The sequence below is a fragment of the Scyliorhinus canicula genome, chromosome 4, assembly GCF_902713615.1.
Source record: "Scyliorhinus canicula chromosome 4, sScyCan1.1, whole genome shotgun sequence".
NCBI classification, from domain to species: domain Eukaryota; kingdom Metazoa; phylum Chordata; class Chondrichthyes; order Carcharhiniformes; family Scyliorhinidae; genus Scyliorhinus; species Scyliorhinus canicula.
Genome location: NC_052149.1, coordinates 84,116,631 through 84,140,822, shown reverse-complemented (window position 1 = coordinate 84,140,822; position 24,192 = coordinate 84,116,631). Strand labels below are relative to the sequence as shown.

At 51.9% G+C, this 24,192-nt stretch overlaps 1 protein-coding gene across 4 annotated transcripts in view; it reads right to left on the bottom strand.

Annotated features, from left to right (window-relative positions):
* The window catches only part of ivns1abpa (influenza virus NS1A binding protein a), a 35,038-nt gene extending 32,357 nt beyond the window's left edge, over nt 1–2,681 (bottom strand). The window contains exon 1 of one of the 4 annotated variants that reach the window (XM_038794628.1): nt 2,509–2,681. The gene's annotated coding sequence lies outside the window, so the exon portion shown is untranslated. Of the gene's footprint in view, nt 1–2,089; nt 2,229–2,508 lie in introns of those variants that run through there. The other 3 variants (XM_038794625.1, XM_038794627.1, XM_038794626.1) reach the window with 3 other exon arrangements.
* Nucleotides 2,682–24,192: the final 21,511 nt, after the last annotated feature.

Genomic DNA, 24,192 nt, shown 5'->3' with positions numbered 1-24,192 from the left:
CTTTCCTGCCTATAAAGGGTTGTTCTTCACTAACACATCTCCCCCTTATACTTTTGTCCTGGCGGTACTATGCCTGTTTTTGCAACTATAGTCCCAACTACATCTAATCCAATGGCAGGGCAATCTTCCTTCAGTTCTTCCATCAAGGAGCAGGGTTTGGTGCGGTCGTCGCACGTAGGCCGAACATCCATCCACTGGGGTCACATTCCAGGATCCTCCTTCCTCAGGGTCGTTGATGATGCAGCGCAAAGTGTCATCCCGACACAGGTGATGAACTTGTTTTCCGCTGCCTCCACAGGCTCTTTGCTTGGCCTCCCCATTTGTCTCCAAGTGTCCCAGCAGGACTACGGTAATAAATAGGTACTTCATCCTACAAAGTCAGACCTCAAAAAGGGCCATGCCAACACAGATTCAAATCACAATGGGACAAATAAGGACTGTGCTAAGATTTCTACAATTCTATCTTATGCCTCTTCAATAGTTTGAGGTTTTTTGCTTATTCCTTCAGGTGGAAGGAGTGAGAGGGCAAAAGATGGAGAAATTAAAACCTTAATTAGATAGATCTCCTTTTAGCCCCTACTGTTACCATACTCGTGTCACTTCTAATCTTTTCAATATAAAGGAAAAGCTTCTACATGGGATAGAAGCTATAAAATACCAGTATCTAACAATTATTTTCGATTTCAGAAGACACGAATACAGACAGCACAAAAAAAAATCTTGGAAAACACATTCAGGAATGGCTCATGACCTGTTATACAAGTCCACGAGTCACTGAGTGACACTCACTATTGAGAAATGTAGTCTCAAGCAGGTTCTCAAATTTACCAGAAACTGCAAACTGATGCTAGAGTAATTTATAAATCTGGCAACAATCCTTTCTGAACAAATTTGCTCGCTCAACATTTTCTGGTTCCCTTAAACTCATAATCACTTTACTGATAAGACAGAAATTGAAAATGATCACATGAAACGTCTGGATGTTCCTGTTGTTGCTTCTTAGAAATTAATTTTACCACTCATTTTAAGACTGCATGCAATTATTTACAGGCTGAGATTTAAAATCAATTGATAGAATACATTACAGAACAAAATATTTCGAGCAAATGGGATGGGACACGATGTAAATGTAAACAAGCTATATTTGCTTACTCCTCAAGACGCCCCAATGCCACCTCTTGTGAAAGGCTGGACAGTACTTTCTGCAGACGCACCCACCCGCAAAAATACCAAGTGAGTGCAAGTTCCCATCCAAAAAACTGAAAAACAAGGGTCCTAATGTTTACGTCTGCGTCAACCCGTGACCAGAGGATTGATACAGTCCGCATCCTTTCTCTCCCCACACTCGTCCTCACCCAAACTAACCACTGATTATGAACGGTCGGCAATATTAAATGTTAACTTCCTCAAGACGCTGCCAGACCTGACGCATTTCCAGGTTTCAGATTTCCAGCCTCCACGTTTATTTTTGTGCGGGCAGTTTACCGTTTCGTCTCCGCAATTATGATCATATAGCAGCCACTATATGATCATATAGCAGCCACCCCCCCCCCCCCCCCCACAAAACGACCTCTCATCTGTCTCTTCCAAATTAATTGGGGTATTTTGCTCCGCTTCAAATCTCCCCTTTCCCCGACACCCCGCTGTCTTAACTGTAACCTCCAGCCTACCATCCACGCTTGCCTTCTCCGTCGAAAGAGCCTTCCCCACGACTTTTACTCCCCCCCCCCCCCCCCACCCCGGAACCCCTCCAGTCCTCAGTAACAAAACGGGTAATAAAAGCAACGAAAGCTCCTCGGACGCAAGGTCTGTGAAGCCGCCCCCGCTGTTGGAACGGACCGCGACACTGGCGGGGGCGGCTCCACGTTATCCATGCCATGTGCCGACATCAGCTCCAATTCAGCCCGTACTGGTCAAAACCCCAATCGGGTCAGCGAGCGCCGAGAAGCGGACCGGGGGGGGGGGGTGAACAAAGTGGCAGAGAAGCGGTCAAATTCTCCCGGTGGACCCCGCCATCGGGGGGGGGGGGGGGGGGGGAAGAGAGAGAAATATATTTTTAAAGAGGAGAATACGTGCTACGTGGCCGTACCGCTACCTGGCGAGGTTGCGGGCTCATTTCCTCCAGGTAGCCGCTCTCCAGTCACGCGCGGCCCAGCCGCTCTGCCGCCCGCAACGAGTCTCGCGGGACCCCCGCCGCGACCGTTAAACGTCCAGAAAAAAAAATTTGGAACAGAAATTCGTCGCGTTCTTCGGTCCGCGCCTCAACCAAACTTCACTGATCCGGGCACGAGCCCTCCCTCCCTCGCCCGCTCCCCCCGCCGTTGGCTGACCGCTTGCTCACAATGACCCTCATTGACTGGCCGCCCTGTCAATCACCGGCGCGGCCGCAGAGTTAGGTTGTCATTGGAACCAGCGTCTTCGCGCCCGCGCGCCTCAACAAAGAAAAGCAGAAATTCAATGCCGCAGGCACGGAGATAAATTATCCGGATGGTATTTTTTTTTAACTACCTTTCTAGGAAGAAAACGGACGATATAAATCATATTTGATTAAGTCAATGTTCCGTTTGCACTGCTGAAGGTCCTCGCCGCGGTAAATAACCGAGATGGCTTATGAGTATCAGCGTGACCACACAGCTTCCGAGCCGCCTCTGCAAATGCTGACTCCACACGCGCGCGCGTCCAGATAAAATACTGACGTCAAACAGGCTTGTTGCGTACACTGCGCATGTGCCTGAACTGAGTCTCCCAGGACAGCACTTGCGCAATGAGGGCCACGGGGTGGCAGCGAACCGCAGTAAACAGTGGGGACCCTGGTAACGGTGCACTGGATGCAGTGTCCGACCTCTCCACACGTGGCTACTCCTCACACTGCTTCTCAAAACCTTCGGGGGAATCGAGGTGTGATCTTCCCACACACACTACTGTCTGGGGACCCCCGTTATCGTGGCGAGTACACACAACCTGCCCCCACTGATGACCGTCCGACGATCAGCATGCCAGCTGGCTGCTTTGCTCGCCAGTGGGCACGACAATTGTGAGGTGAAAGCAGGACATGCTGGAGACACTTTGGCAGGTCAGACAGCCTCTGGCAAAAGGAGCAGGAGATCACATTTTCAGGCTGATAGAGAAGGATGGATATGTCTAATTTAGCTGCAGCAAAATGTCGACGTTCTTGGGTGATTAAAAAATATACATTTTAAACCAAATTGCCCAAGGTATACACACAATGTCAACCCTGACAGTTCATTCAGTGGTTCTAAACATTTTTCAAATATCCTGCTTCAAGAAAAACTCATGATGCCCCTTGAAGATATTGATACTAATAAAGCAGTAAAATATTGCTTCTTTTTTCGTATAAAATTCCAATTAAGGGGCAATTTAGTGTTGCCAATCCACCTACCCTGCACATCTTTGGGTTGTGGGGGTGAGACCCACGCAGACACGGAGAATGTGCAAACTCCACACGGAGAGTGATCTGGGGTCAGGATCGAACTTGGGTCCTTAGCGCTGTGATGCAGCAATGCTAACCACTGCACCACCGTGCCACCCGTAAAATATTGCTTCTTCATTTAATGTTACCTTGCTTTGTAGCAACTCGCTGACAACCACAATGTGCGTGGCTTCTTCAGCACTTTCAAAACCATCCACTGTCCGAGTACCCAGGAACCCACCCCACTGAGAGCCAAAAGCAGAGAGGCGCTCATCAAGGACAGAGAGGCAGTCAACGCCCGCTGGAGAGAGCATTCGAGGACCCCCTCAACCAAGACACAGCCTTTGACAGAAGCTTTCTCGACACCATGCCGTAACACCCTACCAGCATCTCATTGCAACCCAGCTCACTGTGAGGTCAAAAAAGCCATCCGACACCTGAAGAACAACATTCATCACCATTCTCCGCCTGTTCCACGATGACATGCAAGCCATGATCCTCTACAACAAAACCGCCACAGACCCAATATGTGTGCAATTGGGATCAAACGGCCTGCATCATCACACCAACGCTCTTCTCTATCTCGCAGCAACACTCCAGCCCGTCACGCTGAAGCTCTCCCCTGGCGAGGGGCTAACCTATCGGACAAGCGGGAAACTGTTCAACCTCCGAGGTCTCCAGGCCAGAACCAAGCCCACCCCAACCTCTGTCATCGAGCTGCACTGCGCAGACGACCCCTGTGTGTGCATACAATCAAAGGCCGAGCTACATCGTCAACATATTCACCAATGTATATGAGAGTGTGGGCGTCAGACTAAACATCCGGGAAACAAAGGTTCTCCACCAGCCTGCTCCTGCCACATAAAACTGCCCCCCAACCATCAATATCCAGAGTGAGCCCTTGGACAATGTGGATAATTTCCCATACCTTGGGAACCTCCTCTCAGTGTGAGCAGACATTGACGACAAAATCCAACATTGACTCCAATGCACCAGTGCAGTCTTCGGATGCCTGAAGAACAGAGTATTCAAAGACCGAGACCTCAAACCCAGCTCCAAGCTCATGGTTTACAGAGCAGCCATGGGCCCCGCCCTTCAGTATGCATCAGAAACATGGACAATGTTCAGCGAACACCTCAAATCCTTGGATAGATATCACTAACGCTGCCTCCGCAAAATCCTTCTAATTCACTGGCAGGATAGGCATACCAACATGAATGTCTTCTCCTGGTCAGTATCCCCAATATCGAGGCACTGGTCATGCTTGACCAGCTGCAATGGGCGTGCCACATTGCCCACATGCCCGACACAAGACTCCCAAAACAAGTGCTCTACTCCGAGCCCCGCAATGGCAAGCGATCACTAGGGGGGAGCAGGGAAATGTTAAAATAACACTCTGAAAGCCTCCCTAAATAAATGTAACGTCCTCACTGACGCGTGGGAGTCACTTGCCTTAGAACAAACAAACTGGCGAAAAAGCATTGGCAAGGCAGCAGTCACCTCGAGCATCGTAGGGTGGAACACGCAGAGGCCAAACATAGACTGCAGAAGGAGAGCGCAGAATCCAGAGCAACCCACCCACCCAAAAAAATCACCTGCCAAACCTATACAGTCTGTGAATCCAGGATTAGACTATTCAGCCACTGCAGAATCCACCTCCCTGGAGTCCACCTCCTCCTCGACATTGAGGGACTGCCCAAAGGAGAAGAGAGGCTTTGTAGCATCACTCTCTTTTACTCTCTCAACTCCATTCTTCTACACCTTTCCCTGAAACAAGTGCTCTCGCTGATCTTTTCTCCATCTGTGCCACCTTCCATCCTCTTCATCTAAGTTGATTAAAATAACTTTCAAATCCTTTCCAGCCCACATATTTACCTAGCTTCTATGCTATGTGTGTCTATGCTATTCACCTCAATAACTAGTTTCTGGATCGGGAAGTTTCTTCTGATCAAATACGTTTCTCTTGAATTCCTTATTGGACTTATATTTATGGCCACTTGTTTGTTCACCGGTGAAAATATTTTCCTGAAATCTGCACTATCAAATACTTTCATAATCTTAAAGACCTCTCTCTAATCAGGTCACCCTTAGTGTTTTCTAGAGAAATTGGCCCCAGCCAGTTAATCCGATAGGTACAGATGCATTAACTTTGATTGTCCCTGAAATTGTTGCAAGGCAGGCAAAGCGCCAACTTTCCTGCTCACTTCAATTATATCAGTATGCAGCCAGTGCTAAAAGCATTGTTGGTTGGCTGGACAGATCAGCAACAGGCCATTATCATGAGTGGCTAGCATCACTGGAACAAGTGCTAGCACACATATATGATTCCTGCAAAACTTTGAAAAATGGTGCGGCATGGAAGAGAGTGGGCTCCAAGGTCTTCAGATGCCGCACTGGAGGTCTTGGTGGAGGAGGTGGAAGAGAGGAGAGACTTCTATATCCACAGAACAGGGACACCCAAGACACATGCTCAGAAGGCAATAGGAACCAGTGCCGTGGCAGTAAACGTCAGGACCTGGATGCAGTGCTGCGAGAAACTCGGTGACTTCACTAGAGTGATCAAGGTCAGCGATGCATCTTCAAATGCTATATCCTATCAATTTCACCAACAGCTCAAAATGCTGCTCGATTCATTATAGCCCCATCACTTACCTAAGTAACATTCACACCACACAAGTGCCAGGCAATGACCTTCTCCTATAAGAGAAAATCAAACCATCGCCCCTGACATTCAATGGCATTACCATCACTTAATCCCCCATTATCGACATCCTGGGGATTACCATTAACCAGAAACTGAACTGAACTATCCATAAAAATACCGTGGTTACAAGAGCAGGTTAGAGGCTAGGAATTCTCTGGCGAGTATCACCTCCTGACCCCCCCAAAGCCTGTCCACCATCTACACGGCACACATCAGGGTGTGATGGAAAACTCCCCACTTGCCTGGATGAGTACAGCTCCAACAACACTCAAGAAGCTCGACCATCCAGGACAAAGCAGCCTCCTTGACCTATTGGGGAGAGGGGGGGGGGGGGGATTTGGTGGGGGTAATGGGGGGGACTTATTGCCGGCTACACTGGCACAGGCCTCAATTTCATGTTGCAGCGCCCCCCAACAATCACTGGTCCCATCAATCAGTGGCAAGGGGTGCCCCCCCCAACCGCTGGCAATGCCCTCTCCCCAAGTGAGCAACACCCCATTATAGGATCAACAAATGACCCCTCTTCAACCCCGCCGCCCCCACCCCCTCAGTCCCCCCTTCAGGCCCCACCCCTTGCAGTGCCAACCCAACTCCTTGCACCGAGTTGGGGGAAAGAGGGTGAGTCCTTCCTAAGTCTTTCTAGGAAGCTCTACAAAACAAAAAGACAGCCTTGTTAAAAAGAAAACTGTGGTTAGAAAGAAGACCTGCTCAAAAGTGGAAGCACTTCAGAGTTAATGGACCCTGGCGAACTATATAAATAAACAATGGTAATCGTTCATTTGAAATAGTCTGGACCTGTCAATCAAGAGGCTTGTAAAAGACAATAGACTGTGAAATTGATTGTAAACAATGCAGGTCAAAGTTTTTACCTTCTAAGCATACACTGAGTTTTTAAAAGTTAAAGGGTAATGAAGTTGACTGTGATAAAAGCACTTCAAGGGTGTCCACCACATGAAAGGGAAGACTTTTACTTTCCTCTTACAGATCATTGATATTGACATGCTGGGAGATTCTACGCATCAGAGGGACAATTTTAAACTGAAACTTTACACACTGAAAGACAGTTTAATGATTTTCAAGGTTACAGATGGCAAGACCATCAATCGACTGCCATCCTAGGAAAGACTCTACTTCCGGTGGCGGCAATGAGGAGCTAAGCCGCACATTCGGCAGCTCCCGCTGAGAACGGACTTTGGGGCTCTTTTCAGGGCCCCCAACAGAGCTGTGCCGGCAAATCCCGACGTGGGAAGACGACAGGAGTCGACCCCAACGGTCCTATGGTCCGGACCAGGAGTGGGGTAAGGAGAAAACCGGAGAAAGCACCCCTGACAAAGCGGGGGAAGGAAGACAAAATGGCGGCCTGGCGGAGGCCTTGAGGAGCTGAGGCAGTGGGCTCAGGAGCAGCAGGCGACTCTGCTGCGCTGCTTCCAGGAGCTTACGTTGGAGCTGCTGGAGTCGCTGAAGGTAACCAACAGGGAGCTGATGGAGACCCAGACAGCCCAGGGGGCTGCGATCCGGGAGCTGCAGCAGCAGGCCTCCGAAAGGGAGGATGAGGTCGTGGCGGGGAAGGTGGAGATGCACGAGGCGCTCCATAAAAGATGGCAGGAGCGGTTCGAGGAGCTGGACAACCGGTCGAGGAGGAAGAACCTGCGGATCCTGGGCCTCATGGAGGGGCTGGAGGGGTCGGACCTAGCGGCCTATGTGGCGGCAATGTTAAACTCGCTGATGGGAGCTGGGTCCTTCCGGGGCCCCTGGAGTTAGAGGGGGCCCATAGAATTCTGGCTAGGAGGCCCAAGCCGAACGAGCCGCCGCGGGTGGTGTTGGTGCGGTTTCATCGGTTCGTGGATCGTGAGTGTGTGCTCCGGTGGGCCAAGAAGGAGCGGAGCAGCAAGTGGGAGAACACGGAGGTGCGGATCTTCCAGGACTGGAGTGCGGAGGTGGCGAGGCGGAGGGCCGGGTTTAACCGGACGAAGGCGGTGCTCCATAGACGGAGTGTGAAGTTCGGCATGTTGCAGCCGGCGCGTCTGTGGGTCACCTATAAGGATCGGCACCATTATTTTGAGTCCCCGGAGGAGGCGTGGGCCTTTGTGCAGGCCGAGAAATTGGACTCAAACTGAGGGTCTAAGATGGGGGATGCTGTATAATACTGTATTTGTATTTGCTTGGTTTATTGTAAGATGTGGGTTGGCCTTAGGGTGGGTGGGGTGATGTCGATTTGTCTTTTCTATATGGGTTTTTCTGCAGGGGTCGGGTGGACAGGTTCGGGCAGGGGGGTAAACGGGGAGATCGGGGAGCTGGTGGGGGAGACTGACAATGGGAGTAGCCCTGGAGGAGGCGGGGCCGGGCAGGGGGGTAAACGGCGAGTTCGGGGAGCTGGTGGGGGGGACTGACAATGGGAGTAGCCCTGGAGGAGGCGGGGCCGGGCAGGGCGAAAGCGCGGGTTTTCTGCGGGTTTCCCGCGCTGGGAGATGGTGGGGGCGGGGTCGGGGCTGAGAAGCGCGGGTCGTTGCTGGCTGTTTTTTTTTCCCGCGCAAGAGCCGGGGGGTGGGGAGGACCCGTTGACGGGCACGATGGAGGAGGGGTAGTCCCACGTGGGGCGGAGTCGGAGGTAGGGCGGGAGTCGCCGGGGTCAGCAGAAGTTAGCTGGCTCACGGGAGTGCTATGGAGGGAGGGGCGCGGCTAGGAGGGGTCCTAGCCTGGGGGGGGGGGGGGGGGGGGGGGGGGGGGGTACTGGGTTGCTGCTGAAATGGTCAGGAAGGAGCTGGAGGACGCAGGGGGTGCTGGAGGGGGGGAGTTGCCGCCGTGGGAAACTGGCAGAGCGGGGGATGCTGGCCGGTGGTGGGCAAGGGATGGGGTATGGCTAATCGGCAGGGGAGGGGGGTAGGGAGCCCTCTGATCCGGCTGATAACCTGGAATGTGAGGGGGCTGAATGGGCCAGTCAAACGGGCCCGGGTATTTGCGCACCTGAAGGGGCTGAAGGCGGATGTGGCCATGCTCCAGGAGACCCACCTGAGAGTGGTGGACCAGGTTCGGCTGAGGAAGGGACGGGTGGGCCAAGTATTTCACTCAGGGCTGGATGAGAAGAGTAGGGGGGTGGCGATCCTGGTGGGTAAGAAGGTGTCGTTTGAGGCGTTAAATGTGGTGGCTGACAGTGGCGGGAGATATGTGATGGTGAGTGGTAAGCTGCAGGGGGAGCGGGTGGTGTTGGTGAATGTTTACGCCCCAAATTGAGACGATGCGGGGTTTATGCAGCGTATGTTGGGCCGCATTCCGGACCTGGAGGTGGGGGGGCCTGATCATGGGGGGGGGACTTCAACACGGTACTGGATCCCCCATTGGATTGATCCAAGTCCCGGACGGGTAGGAGGCCGGCGGCGGCTAAGGTGTTGAGGGGATTTATGGACCAGATGGGGAGGGGTGGATCCCTGGAGGTTTGCGAGGCCAAGGGCCAGGGTGTACTCGTTTTTCTCCCACGTACATAAGGCCTACTCGAGGATTGATTTTTTTTGTCCTGAGCAGGGTGTTGGTTTCGAGGGTGGAGGATGTGCAATACTCCGCCATTGCCATTTCAGATCGTGCCCCGCACTGGGTGAACCTCGGGCTGGGGGAAGAGAGGGACCAACGTCCGCTCTGGCGCTTGGAGGTGGGGCTGCTGGCAGATGAGGAGGTGGCCGAGAGGGTTCGGGGGTGTATCGAGAGGTACCTTGAGGCCAATGACAATGGGGAGGTCCGAGTGGGGACGGTCTGGGAGGCATTGAAGGCGGTGATGAGGGGGGAATTGATCTCCATCCGAACCCATAGGGAGAGGGGGGAGCAGAGGGAGAGGGAGAGACTGATAGGGGAGATGGTGCGGGTGGATAGGAGATATGTGGAGGCTCCAGAGGAGGGATTGCTGGGGGAGAGGCGTAGCCTTCAGGCCAGATTCGACCTATTGACTACCAGAAAGGCGGAAGCTCAGTGGAGGAAAGCACAGGGGGCGGTGTATGAATATGGGGAGAAGGCGAGCAGGATGCTGGCACACCAGCTCCGAAAGCGGGACGCGGCCAGGGAGATTGGGGGAGTGACGGGTAAGGCTGGGAAGGTGGTGCGGAGGGGAGTAGATGTTAATGGGGTCTTCAGAGACTTCTATGGGGAACTGTACCGGTCGGAACCCCCGGTGGAGGGGGGTGGAATGGGGCGCTTCTTGGACAAGCTGCGATTCCCGAGGGTGGAGGAGGAGCAGGTGGAGGGACTGGGGGTGCCGATCGAGCTGGAGGAGGTGGTCAAAGGGATAGGGAGCATGCAGTCGGGGAAGGCGCCGGGGCCGGACGGGTTTCCGGCGGAATTTTATAAAAGATATTTGGACCTGTTGGGCCCCCTGTTGGTCCGGACCTTTAACGAGGCGAGGGGGGGGGGGGAGGCTTTGCCCCCGACTATGTCACGGGCGCTGATTTCCTTGATCCTGAAGCGGGACAAGGACCCTCTGCAGTGCGGGTCATATAGGCTGATTTCGCTGCTAAAAGCCGACGCTAAGCTGCTGGCAAAAATCCTGGCCACTAGAATAGAGGATTGCGTGCCCGGGGTCATTCATGAGGACCAGACGGGGTTTGTGAGGGGAAGGCAGTTGAATACGAACGTGCGAAGGCTCCTCAATGTCATTATGATGCCGGCCAGGGAAGGGGAGGCGGAGATAGTGGTGGCATTGGATGCGGAGAAGGCCTTTGATAGGGTTGAGTGGGCGTATTTGTGGGAGGTGTTGGAGAGGTTTGGGTTTGGGGAGGGGTTTATCCGGTGGGTGAGGCTGCTCTACGAGGCCCCGATGGCGAGTGTAGCCACAAATACCGTGGGCAGCACGGTAGCATGGTGGTTAGCATAAATGCTTCACAGCTCCAGGGTCCCAGGTTCAATTCCCGGCTGGGTCACTGTCTGTGCGGAGTCTGCACGTCCTCCCCGTGTGTCCGTGGGTTTCCTCCGGGTGCTCCGGTTTCCTCCCACAGTCCAAAGATGTTCGGGTTAGGTGGATTGGCCATGCTAAATTGCCCGTAGTGTCCTAAAAAAATAGTAAGGTTAAGGGGGGGGTTGTTGGGTTACGGGTATAGGGTGGATACGTGGGTTTGAGTAGGGTGATCATTGCTCGGCACAACATCGAGGGCCGAAGGGCCTGTTCTGTGCTGTACTGTTCTATGTTCTATGTTCTATAAATAGGAAGAGGTCGGAGTACTTTCGGCTGTACCGGGGGACGAGACAAGGTGCCCCCTGTCCCCCTTGCTCTTCGCGTTGGCGATTGAGCCCCTGGCCATGGCATTGAGGGAGTCAGGGAACTGGAGGGGCCTGGTGCGGGGTGGGGAGGAGCATCGAGTGTCACTGTATGCGGACGACCTGTTGCTGTATGTGGCGGACCCGGTGGGGGGGATGCCGGAGGTGATGAGGATTCTTAGTGAATTCGGGGGTTTCTCTGGGTATAAGTTGAACCTGGGCAAGAATGAGTTGTTTGTGGTGCATCCGGGGGATCAAGAGGAGGGGATTGGTAGGCTCCCACTGAAGCAGGCAGGGAAGAGCTTCAGGTACCTAGGGGTCCTGGGAGCTGGGGAGCCCTACACAAGCTCAACTTCACAAGGTTGGTGGAGCAGATGGAGGAGGAGTTTAAGAGGTGGGATATGTTACCGCTGTCACTGGCGGGGAGGGTGCAGTCCGTTAAGATGACGGTGCTCCCGAGGTTTTTGTTCCTGTTCCAGTGCCTCCCCATGCTTAGCCCGAAGGCCTTTTTTAGGAGGGTCAACAGGAGTATCACAGGATTTGTGTGGGCGCATGGGACTCCGAGGGTGAGAAGAGTGTTCCTGGAATGGGGCAGGGATAGGGGGGGCTGGCGTTGCCCAACCTCTGTGGGTACTATTGGGCTGCCAACGCAGCGATGGTGCGTAAGTGGTTAATGGACGGGGAAGGGACAGCATGGAAGAGGATGGAGGCGGCGTCATGTGTGGGCACGAGCCTGGAGGCGCTGGTAACGGCGCCGCTGCCGCTCCCCCAACGAGATATACAACGAGCCCGGTGGTGGCGGCTACCCTCAAAATTTGGGGGCAATGGAGACGACACAGGGGAGAAGTGGGGGGCTCGATGGAGGCCCCGATACGGGGGAACCATCGGTTTGTCCCAGGGAGCATTGATGGCGGATTTCTGGGCTGGCACAGGGCAGGGGTTAGGAGGTTGAGGGACCTGTTTGTGGAGGGGAGGTTCGCGAGCTTGGGGGAGTTAGAGGGGAAGTTTGGGCTCCCCCGGGGGAACATGTTTAGGTACATGCAGGTGAGGGCGTTTGCCAGGCAGCAGGTGGAGGGGTTTCCCTTGCTGCCCCCACGAGGGGTGCGGGATCGGTTGCTCTTGGGGGTGTGGGTTGGAGGAGGGAGGATTTTGGACATATACCGGGTAATGCAGGAGGTAGACGAGGCCTCGGTGGAGGAACTGAAGGGTAAATGGGAAGAGGAGCGGGGTGAGGAGATTGAGGAGGGGACGTGGGCGGATGCCCTGGAGAGAGTGAATTCCTCCTCTTCCTGTGCGAGGCTTAGCCTCATACAGTTCAAGGTGCTGCATCGGGCCCACATGACAGGGACGAGGATGAGTAGGTTTTTTGGGGGTGAGGACAGGTGTGCTAGGTGCTCGGGGAGCCCAGCGAACCACGCCCATATGTTTTGGGCGTGCCCAGCGCTGTGGGAGTTTTGGAAGGGGGTAGCAAGGACGGTGTCGAGGGTGGTGGGAACCAGGATCAAGCCAGGCTGGGGATTCGCAATTTTTGGGGTTGCAGTGGAGCCGGGAGTGCAGGAGGCGAAAGAGGCCGGTGTTCTGGCCTTTGCGTCCCTAGTAGCCCGGCGGAGGATCTTGCTCCAATGGAAGGATGCGAGGCCCCTGTTGGAACCAACAATTCTACGGACACGTGCTTGTAGGATTAGAATAGCGGTTTTAATATACTCACAACAGAGCCAGCCGGTTAGCCATTGAACTTTAGGTGAACTGGCCAGCTGACCATGTTGCACTGAGCTTTTATACAGCAGCTTCCGGGGGAGGAGTCCTGGGCAGAGCCAAGGGAGAAGCCCCATACAACTCGAGCATTCCCAGAGCTACTCCCCCTGGAGGACAAGTAGTGCAATTGCACTTACAATACAGACACATGTATATACAGATTATAGTCCGGTGTGAATCACATTCACCCCCTGTGAAAATATCGAGTCCAGCGGGGGTGGTGGCTCACAGATTTAGTCTGTCCGGTGGATGAATTGTTCTTTTCGATCTGTGGAGCACCGGGGTTGCAGCCTCTTGCGGTGGCTGGGTGGGTGTTGAGAGCTGGGGTACGATGGCAGACTCCGGGACGGGTCCCGTCCGAACTTTATACACCTCTGGCTCGACCGGAGACTGGGGGCGCTGGGGGCAGGCTGGTTCTGGCTCGTGGAACCGGTGGGGTGAGCTTGCGGAATCGGGGGCGCGAGGGGGCGGCAGCATAGGGAACGGGGTAAGGGGTTCCTCAGCGGGGGTAGGGGGGGGGCTGGATCCAGTGGGTGCCAGGTCCTGAAGGGATACTGTGTCCTGGCGACCGTCCGGGAACTCCACGAATGCGTACTAGGGGTTGGAATGGAGGAGGTGCACCTTTTCAACAAGGGGGTCAGTTTTGTGCCCCCTGACGTGCTTCCTCAGGAGGACCGGGCCTGGTGTCCTCAGCCACGCCGGAAGTGAGACTCCCGTGGTAGTGCCCCTAGAAAAAATGAACAGTCGCTCATGAGGGGTTTGATTTGTAGCTGTACAGAGGAGGGATCTGATTGCGTGGAGCGTGTCTGGGAGGACTTTTGCCATTGGGAGAGTTTTCTAGACCGGAGGGTCAGCAGGACGGTCTTCCAGACCGTCGCGATCTCCCTCTCCACCTGCCCGTTCCCCCTGGGGTTATAACTGGTAGTCCTGCTCGAGGCGATGCCCTTGTCGAGCAGGTACTGACGCAGCTCGTCGCTCATAAAGGACGAACCCCGGTCACTGTGCACGTAGCTGGGGAAACCGAACAGGGTGAAGACACTATGCAGGGCCCTAATGACTGTGTGGGAGGTCATATCAGGGCATGGAATGGCAAAAGGGAATCGGGAGAACTCGTCGATGATGTTGAGGAAATAAATGTTCTTGTTAGTGGAGGGGAGTGGCCCTTTGAAATCGATCGCAAGGCGTTCAAAGGGCCTAGAAGCCTTGACCAGGTGGGCCCTATCTGGTCTATAGAAGTGCAGTTTGCACTCTGCACAGATCGGGCAGTCCCTGGTGACCGCTTTTACCTCCTCGTTGGAGAAAGGCAGGTTTCGGGCTCTGATGTAGTGGGCGAGCCGGGTGACCCCTGGATGGCAGAGATCAACGTGGATGGCTTTCAGACGGCTGATCTGCGCGCTGGCGCATGTCCCGCGGGATAGGGCATCCGAGGGCTCGTTGAGCTTCCCCGGTCGATATTTAATATCGTAACTATAGGTGGAAAGTTCGATCCTCCACCGAAGGATTTTATCATTTTTTATTTTGCCCCTTTGCGAGTTGTCAAACATAAAGGCAACCGATCGTTGGTCGGTGATGAGGGTGAACCTCCTACCTGCGAGGTAGTGCTCCAGTGACAAACAGCCTCCACGATGACTTGTGCTTCCTTCTCGACTGAGGAGTGTCGGAGTTCTGAAGCGGATAGGGTACGGGAGAAAAATGCAACGGGCCTCCCTGCCTGATTTAAAGTGGCTGCTAGAGCTATCTCTGAGGCGTCGCTCTCAACCTGAAAGGGAGTGGATTCATCACCGCCCGCATGGCTGCTTTGGCGATGTCCTCCCTGATGCAGCTGAAGGCCTGGCGCGCCTCAGATGACAGGGGAAATCGTGTGGCCTTAAAGAGTGGGCGGGCTTTGTCCGCATATTGAGGGACCCACTGGGCGTAGTATGAGAAGAACCCCAAGCACCGCTTGAGGGCCTTGGGGCAATGAGGGAGGGGGAGTTCTAAGAGGGGGCGTATGCCTGGTCTGGGCCCAGGACTCCGTTCTCCACGACGTAGCCGAGGATGGCCAGTCTGTTTGTGCGGAAAACGCATTTCTCCTCGTTATAAGTGAGATTTAATTTCTGTGCTGTTTGGAGAAAACGGTGGAGGTTGACGTCGTGGTCCTGCTGGTCATAGCCGCAGATGGTAACATTGTCCAGATACGGAAACATGGCCCGCAGCCCGTACTGGTCTACCATTCGGTCCATTGCTCGTTGGAACACCGAAACCCCGTTAGTGACGCCGAAAGGGACCCGGAGGAAATGGAAGAGGCGGCCATCGGCCTCGAATGCCGTGTAGTGGCGGTCCTCCGGGCGGATTGGTAGCTGGTGGTATGCAGACTTCAGATCCACAGTGGAAAATAGCCGATATTGGGCGATCTGATTAACCATGTCTGCAATTCTGGGGAAGGGATACGCGTCTAGGAGTGTAAAGCGATTTATGGTCTGGCTATAGTCGACGACCATGCAAAATTTTTCCCCGGTCTTGACGACCACCACCTGAGCTCTCCAGGGACTATTACTGGCCTCTATGATCCCCTCACTGAGCAGCCGTCGGACCTCCGATCGGATAAAGACCCTATCCTGTAGGCTGTATCGCCTGCTGCGAGTAGCTACTGGCTTGCAATCTGGAGTGAGATTGGCGAAGAGCGGAGGGGGGGAGATGCGCAGTGTGGTTAGGCTGCAGATAGTGAGTGGGGGCAGGGGCCCGCCGAAGCTGAGGGTGAGGCTCTTGAGGTTGCACTGGAAATCCAGGCCTAATAAGAGTGGCGCGCAGAGGTCGGGCAGGACATAAAGTTTAAATTTAGAATAACTAGCGTTACTAGCGTTAAATTTAGAATAACTAGTAGTTACACCAAAGACTGGAGATAGATGGGTAACTGTAAGAGGGACTGGGAAGAAGCAGACAGTGCAGGGACCCCCTGCGGTCGTTCCCCTGAGTAACAAGTATACCGTTTTGGATACTTGTGGGGGGGGGGACTTACCAGGGGTAAGCCATGGGGTGCGGGACTCTAGCACGGAGTCTGTCCCTGTTGCTCAGAAGGGAAGGGGGGAGAGGAGCAGAGCATTAGTAATTGGGGACTCAATAGTCAGGGGCACAGATAGGAGATTTTGTGGGAGCGAGAGAGACTCACGTTTGGTATGTTGCCTCCCAGGTGCAAGGGTAAGTGATGTCTCGGATCGTGTTTTTCGGGTCCTTAAGGGGGAGGGGGAGCAGCCCCAAGTCGTAGTCCACATTGGCACTAACGACATAGGTAGGAAAGGGGACAAGGATGTCAGGCAGGCCTTTAGGGAGCTAGGATGGAAGCTCAGAGCGAGAAGAAACAGAGTTGTTATCTCTGGGTTGTTGCCCGTGCCACGTGATAGTGAGACGAGGAATAGGGAGAGAGAGCAATTAAACACGTGGCTACAGGGATGGTGCAGGCGGGAGGGATTCAGATTTCTGGATAACTGGGGCTCTTTCTGGGGAAGGTGGGACCTCTATAGACAGGATGGTCTACATCTGAACCTAAGGGGCACCAATATCCTGGGGGGGAGATTTGTTAGTACTCTTTGGGGGGGTTTAAACTAATTCAGCAGGGGCATGGGAACCTGGATTGTAGTTTTGGGGTGCGAGAGATTGAGAGTAGAGAGGTCAGGAGCACAGATTTGACTTCGCAGGAGGGCGGCAGTGTTCAGGTAGGTGGTTTGAAGTGTGTCTATTTCAATGCCAGGAGTATACGAAATAAGGTAGGGGAACTGGCAGCATGGGTTGGTACCTGGGACTTCGATGTTGTGGCCATTTCAGAGACATGGATAGAGCAGGGACAAGAATTGTTGTTGCAGGTTCCGGGGTTTAGGTGCTTTAGTAAAGTCAGAGAAGGGGGCAAAAGAGGGGGAGGTGTGGCGCTGCTAGTCAAGGACAGTATTACGGTGGCAGAAAGGGTGCAAGATGGGGACTCTTCTTCCGAGGTAGTATGGGCTGAGGTTAGAAACAGGAAAGGAGAGGTCACCCTGCTGGGAGTTTTCTATAGGCCACCTAATAGTTCTAGAGATGTAGAGGAAAGGATGGCGAAGATGATTCTGGAAAAGAGCGAAAGTAACAGGGTAGTTGTTATGGGAGACTTTAACTTTCCTAATATTGACTGGAAAAGATATAGTTCGAGTACATTGGATGGGTCGTTCTTTGTACAATGTGTGCAGGAGGGTTTTCTGACACAATATGTTGACAGGCCAACAAGAGGTGAGGCCACTTTGGATTTGGTTTTGGGTAATGAACCAGGCCAGGTGTTAGATCTGGAGGTAAGTGAACACTTTGGAGACAGTGACCACAATTCGGTGACCTTTACATTAGTGATGGAAAGGGATAAGTATACCCCGCAGGGCAAGAGTTATAGCTGGGGGAAGGGCAATTATGATGCCATTAGACATGACTTAGGATGTGTAGGTTGGAGAAGTAGGCTGCAAGGGTTGGGCACACTGGATATGTGGAGCTTGTTCAAGGAACAGCTATTGCGTGTTCTTGATCAGTACGTACCAGTCAGACAGGGAGGAAAGGGTAGAGCGAGGGAACCGTGGTTTACCAAAGAAGTGGAATCTCTTGTTAAGAGGAAAAATGAGGCCTATGTGAAGATGAGGCGTGAAGTTTCAGTTGGGGCGCTTGATAGTTACAGGGAAGCGAGGAAGGATCTAAAGAGAGAGCTAAGACGAGCAAGGAGGGGACATGAGAAGTCTTTGGCAGGTAGGATCAAGGAAAACCCAAAAGCTTTCTATAGGTATGTCAAGAATAAAAGAATGACTAGGGTAAGAGTAGGGCCAGTCAAGGACAGTGGTGGGAAGTTGTGTGTGGAGGCTGAGGAGATAAGCGAGATACTAAATGAATACTTTTTGTCAGTATTCACTCAGGAAAAAGATAATATTGTGGAGGAGAATGCTGAGACCCAGGCTATTAGAATAGATGGCATTGAGGTGAGTAGGGAAGAAGTGTTGGCAATTCTGGACAAGGTGAAAATAGATAAGTCCCCGGGGCCTGATGGGATTTATCCTAGGATTCTCTGGGAAGCCAGGGAAGAGATTGCTGAGCCTTTGGCTTTGATTTTTAGGTCATCATTAGCTACAGGAATAGTGCCAGAGGACTGGAGGATAGCAAATGTGGTCCCTTTGTTCAAGAAGGGGAGTAGAGATAACCCCGGTAACTATAGGCCGGTGAGCCTCACGTCTGTTGTGGGTAAAGTCTTGGAGAGGATTATAAGAGATACGATTTATAATCATCTAGATAGGAATAATATGATTAGGGATAGTCAGCATGGTTTTGTGAAGGGTAGGTCATGCCTCACAAACCTTATCGAGTTCTTTGAGAAGGTGACTGAACAGGTGGACGAGGGTAAAGCAGTTGATGTGGTGTATATGGATTTCAGTAAAGCGTTTGATAAGGTTCCCCACGGTCGGCTATTGCAGAAAATACGGAGGCTGGGGATTGAGGGCGATTTAGAGATGTGGATCAGAAATTGGCTAGTTGAAAGAAGACAGAGAGTGGTGGTTGATGGGAAATGTTCAGAATGGAGTTCAGTTACGAGTGGCGTACCACAAGGATCTGTTCTGGGGCCGTTGCTGTTTGTCATTTTTATAAATGACCTAGAGGAGGGAGCAGAAGGATGGGTAAGTAAATTTGCAGACGACACTAAAGTCGGTGGAGTTGTAGACAGTGCGGAAGGATGTTGCAGGTTACAGAGGGACATAGATAAGCTGCAGAGCTGGGCTGAGAGGTGGCAAATGGAGTTTAATGTGGAGAAGTGTGAGGTGATTCACTTTGGAAAGAATAACAGGAATGCGGAATATTTGGCTAATGGTAAAATTCTTGGTAGTGTGGATGAGCAGAGGGATCTCGGTGTCCATCTACATAAATCCCTGAAAGTTGCCACCCAGGTTGATAGGGTTGTGAAGAAGGCCTATGGTGTGATGGCCTTTATTGGTAGAGGGATTGAGTTCCGGAGCCATGAGGTCATGTTGCAGTTGTACAAAACTCTAGTACGGCCGCATTTGGAGTATTGTGTACAGTTCTGGTCGCCTCATTATAGGAAGGACGTGGAAGCTTTGGAACGGGTGCAGAGGAGATTTACCAGGATGTTGCCTGGTATGGAGGGAAAATCTTATGAGGAAAGGCTGATGGACTTGAGGTTGTTTTCGTTAGAGAGAAGAAGGTTAAGAGGTGACCTAATAGAGGCATACAAAATGATCAGAGGGTTAGATAGGGTGGACAGCGAGAGCCTTCTCCCGCGGATGGAGGTGGCTATCACGAGGGGACATAGCCTTAAATTGAGGGGTAATAGATATAGGACAGAGGTCAGAGGTGGGTTTTTTACGCAAAGAGTGGTGAGGCCGTGGAATGCCCTACCTGCAACAGTAGTGAACTCGCCAACATTGAGGGCATTTAAAAGTTTATTGGATAAGCATATGGATGATAAGGGCATAGTGTAGGTTAGATGGCCTTTAGTTTTTTTCCATGTCGGTGCAACATTGAGGGCCGAAGGGCCTGTACTGCGCTGTATCGTTCTATGTTCTAGCGCCTCGAATTGTGAGCGTAGCAATGGTGCGTCCTTGGATTTGGACTGAGTGGGAGCCCGAAGCGAGGGCGATAGTTTGGCTCACCGGAAAAGTAGAAAGCGAACAGCGTCTTACCAGCTCTGGATGTATAAAGCTCTCGGTGCTCCCGGAGTCAAAGAGGCATGGCGTGCTGTACCCGTTGATCTGGACCTCCGCCATCGAACTTCGTAGGTGCTTGGGGCGGGATTGATCCAGGGTTACTGCATTGAGTTGCGGGTAATCGGTGGCTCGATCAGCTGTGCTGGAGTGGCCCCGTGATGACTGCCCTCTGAGTTTGTAGTCGTCGAGGTGAGTTTCAGAGTTTGAATGGGGTGGATCCCAAGATGGCCGCCCCCATGAGTCGCATATGGCCGGCCGCATGGAGGAGGATTGCCAAGATGGCTGCCCCCATGAGTCGCACATGGTCGGCCGCATGGAGGAGGATTGCCAAGATGGCCGCCCCCATGAGTTGCACATGTCGGGTGGGGGCGGAGTCGGCATACGGGCTGCAGCATTTCGGGGCCTGCAGGCCTGTGAATTCAGGGAACGGGTGCTTTGAGCCGTGGGAGGGTTAGAGGCTGGGGCTTTCTTTGCCAGACACACTCTGGCATAGTGTCCTTTTCGCCCGCAGCTGCTGCAGGTCGCTTTAAGGGCCGGGCAGTGCTGCCGTGGGTGCTGGCTTTGGCCACAGAAATGGCAGGCTGAAGCAGCCGAGTAGCTGGCTGGGGCAGCAGAGTAACTGGCTTTGGCAGCGCGGTAGCTGGGGGGCCGTGCGGCACAGGCTTGGGGGGACTGTTGGTCGGGGGTCCACGATGAGGTCGCGGGGTCTGCGGGAAACGAGGTGAGGCTGCGGAAGGAAACTTCCATAGTGGTAGCAGCCTCCACAGTAGTGCCTAAGTCCTGGGCCCCCTTTTCTAGCAGTCTTTGACGCACATAGTTAGACCTAAGGCCGCCACGAAAACATCCCGCACAGCAAGCTCCCTATGTTCCGCCGCGGTAACAGCTTGATAATTACAGTCATTGGAAAGATTGTTCAATTCCCTTACAAACTCGGTTAGCATTTCTGTAGGCCGCTGACGGCGGGTGGTAAACACGTGGCGTGCATAAACCTCGTTAATGGGCCTAACGTACATTTTGTCCAGTATTGCCAGCGCTGCGGTGTAAGAACCAGCCGGATTTAGCTGTGTGGAGATTCTGTGGCTTACCCTCGCATGCAGTAGGCTGAGTTTTTGTTCCTCCGTTGTTCCGGCGGTGCTGGCTTCTGCCAGGTAGGCTTTAAAACATCTCAGCCAGTGGTAAAAAAATTCCTTAGCCTCTGCATCCTCTGGGTCGAGTTCTAGGCGTCCGGGCTTGAGAGCTGCTTCCATGATTTCTTCGACTGTTTCCTGAGTATATTAAATTGTTGGAACCAACAATTCTACGGACACGTGCTTGTAGGATTAGAATAGCGGTTTTAATATACTCACAACAGAGCCAGCCGGTTAGCCATTGAACTTTAGGTGAACTGGCCGGCTGACCATGCGGCACTGAGCTTTTATACAGCAGCTTCCAGGGGAGGAGTCCTGGGCAGAGCCAAGGGAGAAGCCCCATACAACTCGAGCATTCCCAGAGCTACTCCCCCTGGAGGACAGGTAGTGCAACTGCACTTACAATACAGACACATGTATATACAGATTATAGTCCGGTGTGAATCACATTCACCACAGCCCCCAAGCGTGGAGGCCTGGATCAATGATATGGCGGGATTCATTAAATTGGAGAAGGTGAAATTTGCCCTGAGGGGATCAGTACAAGGGTTCTTTAGGCGGTGGCAGCCTTTCCTGGACTTCCTGGCGGAACGGTAGGGAAGTAGGCCGGCAGCAGCAGCAACCCGGGGGATGGGGGGGGTGGGGGGGGGGGAAGGAGGGGGGGGGGGGTTTGGATCGGTGGGAGGGAGAACTGTGTACATGGGTTTGTGGGATGTGGCAGGTGTCATCTCTTTCCCTTTTGTTGTTGGGTGTTCTTTTGTTTTTTTCTTTTGTTTGTAGTTGCTTTTGAAGTTGGGTGGGTATTGTTCTTGGGGTGTTACCGTGGTTGTTTTGTTAATAGAGTTGAGATGTTTATATTTTTGTATTTTGTAAAAATTTCAATAAAAATTCTTTTTTTTTAAATAAAAAAAATAAAAATCCTAGGAAAGACCCTGACTTAAGGCCCTCCAGCCCAGTCCGAGCCCCTCTGTCCCCACCCCCCCTGAAAGACCCCCTTCAGTACCCTGGAGGCAAGTGTAGGAAGGGTAGTCAGCCCCTTGCCTGCCCCTCGGAGCAGAAAACACCAGGTTCTCGTTTGCCAGGACTTGCACCAATTCACGGCAGTATGACGGAGGAGCAGGAGCATCTCAGAACACTGGTAAATCGCGCTTCCTGCCCAATAATTATATTCAGGTGAATGTAAATGACAATTAGCATGCTCTCGCCTGCTCTGGGCGAGAACCTCATTGGGGCCAGCGGGAAGCTCGTAGGGGCCATCGGGGTGGGCCCGGAGACTTGCAACGGGTTTGACGCCTGGTGAGAATCCCGTTTTTACCCTCGCACCTGATTCAACAGGCTATTGTGATTACCGCATCTGGCTAACGGCCCTGGAAAATCCCCCCCCCCCCCCCCTCCCCAATTTCTTACCCATAATCTCTTAGCTCTGGTATCACTATTTAAACTTTTCTTTGTGCTTCCTTCTGTGCCTCTAAATCCTTTTTGTAATATGGAAATCAGAACTGTGCACAATATTCTCAAGTGGTGGACTGAGCATACTGATTCTTCTACTGCTGAGTCATCTAGAAGGTAACTGATAAGAATTGACCAATGTGCATTATGAGATTGCATAAATGTCTTGTACTTTTGATTGATTAGCCAAAACAGTTTCACCAGCTTGCTCAGTGATTTCTATTGTTGGTTGTCTCCGCAGAAGATTGTCTGGGAATGGTGGAATCTGTGGTATAATCAACTGTACATGGTCTGGAACGTTAATGCAGATAATGCAATACACAGCTTTTTCTTTTTCAGTACCTTATTAGGTTGCCAGTTTCAGGTGTGCCTTAGATATTCCCCAAGTTCTGGCAGTGCTGTTTATTCCTGTAAGTGTTGTGACTTATGCTCAGAAATGTTCTCGTAATTACTAAGTAATTACATGACAGCATATCACTAGGTTTAACTATAGGACACCTCGCCCTACCCCCACTTCACCATTATAATCTTTACAGGACTGTGTCTTTTGCGTGAGCAATTCTTCAATCTTCCAGTTAGAAATACTGAGAAGCACCAGTGAAACAATGAATAATCAAGCAGCTTTATTTGTTGAACAGGAAATTAACGTCCAGTTGAACAACTGTAGACAAACCTTATTGACTCAATTTTAACTTCTCTCCTTGAAGAATTAAAAAAGCAAATAATTAGCCAGCTTGTAAGCCTGCAAACATATTTCTGGTATTGCCTACCTTTCTATATAACCTATAATCTTCACTCCCAGCTGCAAATCAAAGCCTGCACTCCACAGTCTCTTGTTTAAAATCTGACAATCCATGTGTCCCTTTATCCTGTTTCTCCCTGTATTTCACCATGTGGGAAACTGTCCCTCTGACTTCTTTCCAGTTCATTGATTCATCACTAAACCTGTCAGTAAAACCAACTGCCTCTAATCATACTGTCACCACCACCGACCCCCCCCCCCCCCCACCCCATCCACTCCCACCAGCCACTTTGTCACCTGTCATTCTCAAAATGTATAGAGACTTTACTGGCTTAATGAGTTTGGTATGGTTTAATTGTCATTTCATAAATGGGCTTGTCTAGTTTTAATAAGTATCTTCAGTGTTAAGCCCATTAACAAATGAAAAATTCTGAAACCATAACAACAGACATTCTCAGGAACTTCAGGATAATATTACAGGCAGCACGGTGGCCCAGTGGTTAGCACTGGTGTCTCACGGCGCCGAGGTCCCAGCTTTGATCCCGACCCTGGGTCACTGTCCGTGTGGAGAGTGCACATTCTCCCTGTGTTTGCGTGGGTTTCATCTCCAAATCCCAAAGATGTGCAGGCTAGGTGGATTGACCACGCTAAATTGCCCCTTAATTGGAAAAAATGAATTGGGTACTCTAAAATTTAAAACCAAAGATAGTGTTAGATCAAAAGAAGAAGCTTACAATGTTGCACAAAATAATAGCAAGTCAAAGGATTGGAAGTGTTTTAGAAACAAATGGACACCAAAAAGTTGATAAAATGGGGAAAAAATAAAATGAGAGTAAATGAGCAAGACATATACAAAACAGATGGTAAGAACTCTTTGAAGTATATAAAAAGAGAGTAGCTAAAGTAAATGTTGGTTCCTTAGAAACAGAGACAGGAGAAATTATCAAAGAAGATTAGGAAATAGCAGAAGCATTGAACAAATATTTTGTCCAGATCTTTCCAACCATTCACGCCGGTGTGATCTTCCAGTCCAGCCAACAGTGCACCACCACCGC